Source organism: Diospyros lotus, chromosome 10 (assembly GCF_014633365.1).
Source record: "Diospyros lotus cultivar Yz01 chromosome 10, ASM1463336v1, whole genome shotgun sequence".
Lineage (NCBI taxonomy): Eukaryota > Viridiplantae > Streptophyta > Magnoliopsida > Ericales > Ebenaceae > Diospyros > Diospyros lotus.
The window spans coordinates 3162843-3171276 of NC_068347.1; the positions used below are offsets into that span (position 1 = coordinate 3162843).

An 8434-nucleotide genomic window follows, 5' to 3' on the forward strand; every position below is an offset into this window, starting at 1 on the left:
TGTGTCGATGTGGTTATGTTGCCTTTAGAGAGATTACATTTTCCCCAGTTAGGGTTAAGTGCTATGTGGGATTCTCTTGGGTTGAGGTATGTCAGGATATGTTGATGTTATTTATGTTTGCATATATTCATGAAAATATTTTTGAACTCTCGCTTAGATGATTCATCATCTAATTTGGACTATGTCCCTATAATATTCAAACGTTCCAGGTGAAGGTAGCAACGCTAAAAGAAAGGGGGTTCTTGAGATGTAGCCGTTGGCTTCGTTTGTAATCGTTAGCATATATTTAGTCTATGCTCGAGGTATTAGTAGTTGTTGTGAGAGATAAGACTTGATGTATTTTGTTTTGAAATGTCTTGTCGAACAATTTCTACGTTATGAATAAGATGAATTCGATTATGTAATATTCGAGGTTTCGATTTTGCTTCCGCTGATGTAATGATGTTAGTTTTAGCTTATTCTTAAGTTAATATGCTGAGATATTGGATCGGGATTGTCGGGATTTTGATTCATGTTGAGTATATGTTGAGGAAAAAAATGTGTCCCCGAAATTCCGAGTGAATAACGCCCGCGTATGAGAAAGTGGGGCGTTACAAATTGGGTGACATGCTAAACAAGTGTAATTGAACCTCAACTTCATGAAACAATTCTAGGTTAGAAGGCATGTGTAAATGGGGTCCCATGCAGTGACAAATAGGGGACAATCTTGTCACTTCCTTATAGCGATTGTGTATACAAGTGCATTCTGTATGACGTGCATGCTACGATGGAGTTCCCACTAATCGAGGATGTCATACTCGAAACACTGTACAAATATCGGCCTAGTCACCACATAGGCACTAGCTTGAGTCACTCATCTCATGAGTGATCACATCCAACTATTATTATGCTTACTATGGAATTGAGATAGATCCATATTCAACTTCTTCAAATAAGCCTAATCTTAGTCGTGTAAAGGCGAGAACAACCTTGAATACCCCTCATGTATCAAGGCACTTACATTGACCACATAAGTCCAAGAGTAAGCCATCTTATCCTGTACACCACACATATGTTAGGGTGATCGTTTGTGTGAGAGGATCGATCCAAGCCTGGTGACATTCACAAACATATGTAACTATTTCAATGCTTTTCATCTCAACAACATATTGTCATATTATGAAAACAAAAAGAAGATAACAAATATCCATTAATACAAAATAATATGAATGTCGTAAATAGTGATCAAAATGTGGAGTTCAAATTCTAAGTAATCTCATACACCTTACATGGGATTCAAACATGGTCCTATTAAGTGGCTTTGTCAATGGGTCAATCAACATTTTAGCACTAGGAATATAATTTAAGATAACTTCCTTGTCCTTAACTAGTCATCTAATGTAGTGATATCTCATTCTTATGTGCTTTCATCTATCATGAAATTTAGGGTCATGTGCGAACTGTATCACATTCATGTTTTCGATATGAATCTTGACAGCTTCACCAGCCTGAGTTGTTACCCCAAGCTCTCATAGGAAAGCACTAACCCAAGATGTTTGTCTTACGACTTCTGAGCTAGCCACATACTTTGCTTCCATGGTCAACTGAGCAAAGCAATCTTGTTTCTTTCTTCGCCATGAAATAGAGCCTCTACCAAGAGTGAAAACATATGTTGACGTAGAGACACTATCAACTATATCCTCGCCAAAATAAGCATCAATGTAACCACATATTTTCATCTCTCCACCTTAGAAGGCCAGGATATAATCACAAGTATCACATAGATATCTCATAATTCTTTTGACAACTTTCTAGTGTTTCTCACCTGGATTGGTTTAGTATTTACTTACTAGCCCAACGGTGAAACAAATATCAAGACGAGTATACTTCATTAGATACATGAGACTCTCAACAGCACTAGTGTATGGTTTCTTTCCATTTTTTTCTTTTCTTCCTTTGTTTTAGGGTACTGACTAAAACTCAAGGTACAACCCTTGTCAACTGGAATATTAATGGGCTTTGAGTTATCCACATGAAATCGTTCAAGGATCTTGTATAGATAAGTCTTTTGAGATAGACTCAAAATCCTCCTTGAGCTATCACTCAAGATCTTAATTAACTCCGAGGATATAACTCACTTCCCTTAATTCATTCATCTCAAAGACAAAGGATAGCTATTCTTTAATGGTATTGATCATCTCCAGGTTATTTTTAGCCAATGGGATGTCATCTACATATAAAGATAAAATCAAGAATCCATCTTTTACTTGTTGGACATACACACAATGGTTTTCCTCCATCATGGTGAAACTAATGGAGGTAATAGTTTCATGAAATCGTATATACCATTATTTAGATGACTGGTTGAGACCATATATGGATCATTTGAGATGACAAATTTTGTCCTCTTGCCTTTCAATAACAAAATCAATGGGTTGATCCATGTATATGTCCTCATCTAATTCTCTATTGAGAAATGATGTCATGACATCCATCCAGTATAGCTTAAGGTCTAAATAAGTAATGATAGCTAGAATTACGAGAATAAAGTCAAATCTCACCGTAAGAGAAAATATCTTTAAGAAATCCACACCCTCCTTTTGGTGTAGCCCTTTGTAACCAAATGGGCCTTATACTTGTTGATCGATCCATTAGCTTGATGTTTGACTTTCAAAAGACATTTGTTGCCAATCACTTTTCTATTTGGTGGAAGATCGACAAGTTCTCATACCATGTTCTTAGCCATTGAGTCCATCTCTTTTCTCATAATGATCAACTATTGATCTTGATTTGGGGAGGTTAAGACTTCTGCATAGGAAATCAGCCCAGTGTCATCTGACATAGCACACAAAGCACCATTCCCTCAACATTATCGAAATGACAATAAAGGACAAGCCCACATTGGCTACGTCGAATTAATTGAGTCTCAAAAGTAGTGTCTATGGGTTCACTCCTACTGACTGTAGGAATGCTCCCACTAACTAAAGGTAGTTCCTCTTGTAACTAATACAATTGGAAGTCTTTATCAACCTTACCAATTCTTGGGAACTCATCCTCAAAGAACTCTACATCCCAAGATTCTACCTCAGTCAAACCCCCAATAGGATGTTCACCATACATGATGTATTCTTTTGAGCTTACAGTATACCGAATGAACATCTTCTTGCTTACTCTTGGTCCAAGTTTACCATACTTGTGGGACATGTTATAAACATATCCAGTTGACCCCCAAGGCTGCAATTGTTCCAAGTTTGGACTTCTTCCAGTCCACAACTCATAAAGGGTAGAGGGCGTAGACTTGCTTGGAACGGGGTTAAGAATGTAGGTTGTAGTAAACAGTGCATCTCTCCATAAATTAATCAAGAGATTCACTTGCCCCAACATTGATCTAACCATTTTCAACAAAGTTTTATTTCGACATTCTATAACACCATTTTGTTGTGGAGTTTAAGGAATTGTCAAGTGTCGAACTATACCTTTTTCCTCTCATGAACTTTTGAATTGATTAGAAAGATGTTCACAACCTCTATCAGTTCAAAGAGTTTTTAGGCTCTTCTCTATTTGATTCTCAACCTTACGCACAAAGCGTCTAAAGCAATCTAAAGCTTTGTGAAATTAGGTGCACGTAACCAAAACATGAATAATCGTTTATGAAGGTGATTAAGTATGATGCACCATGACATGCCCTCAAATTCATAGGACCGCATATGTTGGAGTATAGTAACTCTAACTAGTAAGATACACAAAAAGCCTTAACAATAAGTTTCCTCTTAGCCTTGCTAGCTAAGCAAGGATCACAGATAGTGAGTCTCACTTACTGAAATATCCCAATAGACCTCGCACCAGCCTCGCCATCCTATCTTGTCCCATATGACTAAGCCTTTTGTGCCATAAATCAAAATCAACACTCATGATAGAAGAAGTGGAGGAAACTAAAGTAATGGAATGATTATCATAAACATGATCCATGCTCAATTTGAAAAAACTATCAACTAAGAAACCACAACCAAAAAAGTATCGAAATAGATGTTCACACCAATACCAGGAAAAAGAAAATAATATCATTGTCCCAATAAACATGCTACTGATAAAAGATTACTCCGGACTCCAGGAGCATATATAATGTCCTTCAAGAGTAGGATTTTGCCATTCTTCATCTTGAGCTGGTACAAACCAACTCCAAGAATCTCTTCTTGTGTACCATTTCCCAAGCATGGAGTACTGTGTATTCACTAGCACCTGGTGATAATCCACAAACCCTTCTCTCTCAATATTTATGTATCGCATTGCTCCTGTATCCCCAATCCACTCAGGACGGGAGTATGCAACTAATGTATGCGATCAAACATAAAACAAATGAGAAATATACAAGGAATATACCTTCTTCGCTCTGGGCAATCTGGAGCGAAGCGACCATTTTTCTTACAATTGTAGCATTTTAGTTTGGACAAGTCTTTCTTTGCACACGTCCCCTTCTTGGCCTTCTTTCTCTTTCCATACTTAGGTGTAAGGCCTGATGCCTTAGATCCTTGCCTTTTGCATTTAGGCTCGAAGCTCTTATGCCTTTCAGCCTTAGCCACAAAAGCCGTCGCTTGGTTTGCTTCGATGCACTTTACCTCAAGCTCTAAGTGACATGAAATATCATCAAATGTTTTGATATTCTGACTATGTGTCATTAGGAGCTTCATCTAGGACCACTTAGGATTAGGCAAGGATCTAATCACTTCTAGAAGTTGCTGCTCATCATTAAGCACTACTCCTGCATTATGAAGATCTCTTATAAGTGAACCCATCACTCTTAGATACTCAGCCATGTTATACCTTGGGTCCTTGACATATTATTGAAATTTCAACTATAAAACACGAAGCTTTATAGTAGATGTTTAACCAAAGGTGATCTTTAGCTTCTGCCACATCTCCACGATAGTCTGAAAAGGCTCAAACTAGCCCATGAGGTCACTTTGCATGCTAACAAACATCGTAAGGTGAGCATGATGATCCCTCTCGAGCCATTTCTCATAGGCCCTTTGTGTCGCCCCTTGTGACTTGTGATAGGAAGTCTCCAAAGTGTCCCATACCTTTTCTATCTGAAGTAGATACTGAATCTTCTCCCATGTGAAGTAGTTGGACCCATCAAACTTGTCTATCTTGGTCAAGCTTTCAGCAACTGAACTGGTGGCCATAATCACTAAATTAGGATAATAATAATAAAAAGAAAAACATTCAGTGTACATGTTCAAAACAAACAATTAAATCAAAACATTTAGCTATGCAGTCAAGGATCAATAGATTGTCAACCTTTAAAGTCATCACCCTTGATGCACAACTAAACACTTTAACTTAATTGTTTATGTGGAATTGATCCACAAAATTCAAACAATACCTAAGGATCCACACAAGACGCAAGATTGGTACTAAATCGAAACTTGGTGCAAATTAATTATTAATGAGCAAATAAAATTGCATATTTGTAGAAAATAAATAACTAACAAGGTAATTTTCTATTATGCAAAATATGCCACATCATATTTATCTCATATACATGTTCAATTTCAATATAAATATTGGCAACTAAAGCAATTATCATGACAAAATTAAAACACATAATAATTTTTTATGATTATGCAAAAGAATTAAAGGTGTTCATACCACCCTAGTATGTTTTCTAATATCAAACAAAATTCACATAGAGTATTTAATCCATGCATATGTACTATAGAACTTGTCATGAAGATAACATCACTAATTTTCAAAAATTAGTATTCCAAAAAAAATGGATATGCTAAAAAAATAATTTTGAATTTTTTTTCTTTTTTTTTGAAATCCTTTATTGGGTCACAGATCTAGATCGAATTAATGGGTCCAGATCCATGTGCCTAATGGGTCGCAGATATGTTGATAAGGGGTTGGATTGACCCTAATATAGATTCACCTCATGGATCTCTTAATGGATCAGGTTATTCCAATCCAAATCTGACTTAGTGGGTCGACCCAACACTTAATGGGTTAAAACCCATGTTCTTCCCCATCATCACTTAGGGTTTCTCCATGCTTTGCGCTGCTGCAACCTTTCTTTATTCCTTTCATCGTCACTGACTGCCTCACCTTCTTCTTCTCCCATTATAGCCGACGGCTTCATCGCCCTTACCAGCAACTCTAACCATACAAGCTTCGATCGATAGCTTGATGACCATGGGATGCACAAAAACCTGATGGCCATTGCAAGCACCAAACTAAGGAGAAAGCTACTTGTCGGCCATGGCATTGAAACCCGAAGACCTCCAGTCACTCCAACCATGCTGAGCACAAAGCTCTTGTCCATGGTAGCGACCAAAGGTCGTTGACCATGGATGGCGAGAATCGACCCACGATTGAGAAAAAAACGCCTCAATTGGTCGGCTAAGATGAAAAATACGACCACCAATCGATTGGCCAAGACATCCAATGACCCTTGACGGAGAAGGCGATCATGGAGAACAAAAGGCAGAGGGTCGCGCTCATAGCGAGCACATCAAGCCATGGATGTTGGCGACATGCGAAATTAATTGACCATTGGTGACGCGTGTGATGAAGAAGGAACTTAAACCTTCTGCCATGGAAAAATGTTGAACCATCAGCCATGGCAGTGACTATTGGACACCATTGGTCACTGCCAGTCTGCCTTAAGCTCGCTGACGACACAAGTGAACCCCCCACCGATCCTGATGTACGCGACAGCGACACAGCCTTAGCCATGGTAAGGAAGACCCATGAGCAATCCCACCGGCTGTGACATACACGGGCCGATGATAGAGCCTCGGCCATGGCTGGTAAGCAGCAAACAAACACAAAAAATAAACAATCGAATCGTAAAATAAAGAGATCTGAATTGATTAGCGATTTTGGGCATGGACAACCACAACAATATAGACAAATAATGAAACTCTGATACCATTGAAGAACTCTAATAAATAGCATACGATATTTATATATACCTGAATCGGAGCGGAAGAATCGAATCACGATTTGTCTAACAACCTTTGTCGAAGAAAACTATAAAAGCTTTCTTTCTTCAGTCCACCCCTTCTCTGTCTAAGACTCGGAATGGTGACGTCGGAGATGGTATATGAGTGACTAGAAAACTAAATTAGAGCTGACTAACTTTTTTCTATTCTATGTCTATGTATATATATATATATATATCACATAGATATACCCTTTTAAAAATCAAAAGGTGGAGGGATTGGAAAATAATTTATCAAATTCAAATTCAAACATTTATTTCATTACTTTGCCCATTAAGGAACTTCTGGCAGTTCTTCAAGATCTTCACACAATCTTCGTCGCTCCAATCATGCAAGATCCACTCTACGAATTCATGATTAGAACATAAATTAAACCATCTACACAGTTAATACTATTCAGGAATATTGCTTAATTAGTTAACTAATAATAACTCTTTTTGTTTTGTGTTAAAATATTTCCAAATTTAATTCCACTACCTTCATGAAAACTGCATCTGCCATTGGAACAGACTCAAACATGTCTCCTCCAATATGCGTAACTCCTGGGTACTCAGGTGCTGTGGCGACCACATGTGGCAAATCAAAGTCGATTTCTTTGATGTGTGGATAGGCCTTGGTGATCTCGGAGCGACCCAATGGAATGAAATCCGTCTTTGTACGCAGCGACGATTGCGGTAGTGGTGACCTTGGCTGTACATGCCAGTGCAGTGTTGAGGGCCTTCTGAAATCTGGGTTGGCGGAGCCATTGTCCCATATATCCTGGCCCTAAGCCCTTTCGAACGCAATCCCACCTTCCCGCACACACCTGCTAAAGCATTGCCAGGGGGCTAATGCCCTGGGGTCGCTCGTCATCAGTACGAGTGGCGCCAGGCTCAGCTCAGCATCGTGTAGCAAGAACTTGGAGGCGTGGGTCAAGCCGTAGAGGGTCTCTCCGCCGTCATCTGACGGAGGAGTGGCTGTGAGAATCTTTTTCCGAACCAGAAATCTCATGATGCGGCCCAGGCTGACGATATCCGGCGACGGAGCGTCGATGCCGGCGGCGATTTGGGATAGGCTGATTGGACGGCCGTAAGAATGAATAATGTCAGCTATGCGGAGCTCTGCCGCAGACTTGAATGCCATGGCGTCTGCAAAGTTTAGCATCTGTTGCCATATCTCTGCTTGGGCATCAAGCAATACCATTGCGTCTGCATCAATGGCTTCCTTCTCCGTAATCATTCTCTCTCTCTCTCTCTCTCTCTCTCTCTCTCTCTCTCTCTCTCTCTCTCTCTCTATGTGTGTGTGTGTGTGTGTGTTTAAGCTTACGCAAAGAAGAGGCTTTGCTTGCTTGTAAGGCAGCCGAATAGAAGGGTGGCTTTTATAGAGGAAGATTGATGAGTTGGAGGAAGAAGAAAAGAAAGTTGTAGAATTGCATAAGGATTTGAAGTGACACTTATGTATTTGTTATTTCA

General features: G+C 39.1%; 1 pseudogene; it reads right to left on the reverse strand.

The window, feature by feature from the left end:
• Positions 1 to 1723: 1723 nt before the first annotated feature.
• LOC127812173 (desmethylxanthohumol 6'-O-methyltransferase-like) lies at positions 1724 to 8224 on the reverse strand (annotated as a pseudogene).
• Positions 8225 to 8434: the final 210 nt, after the last annotated feature.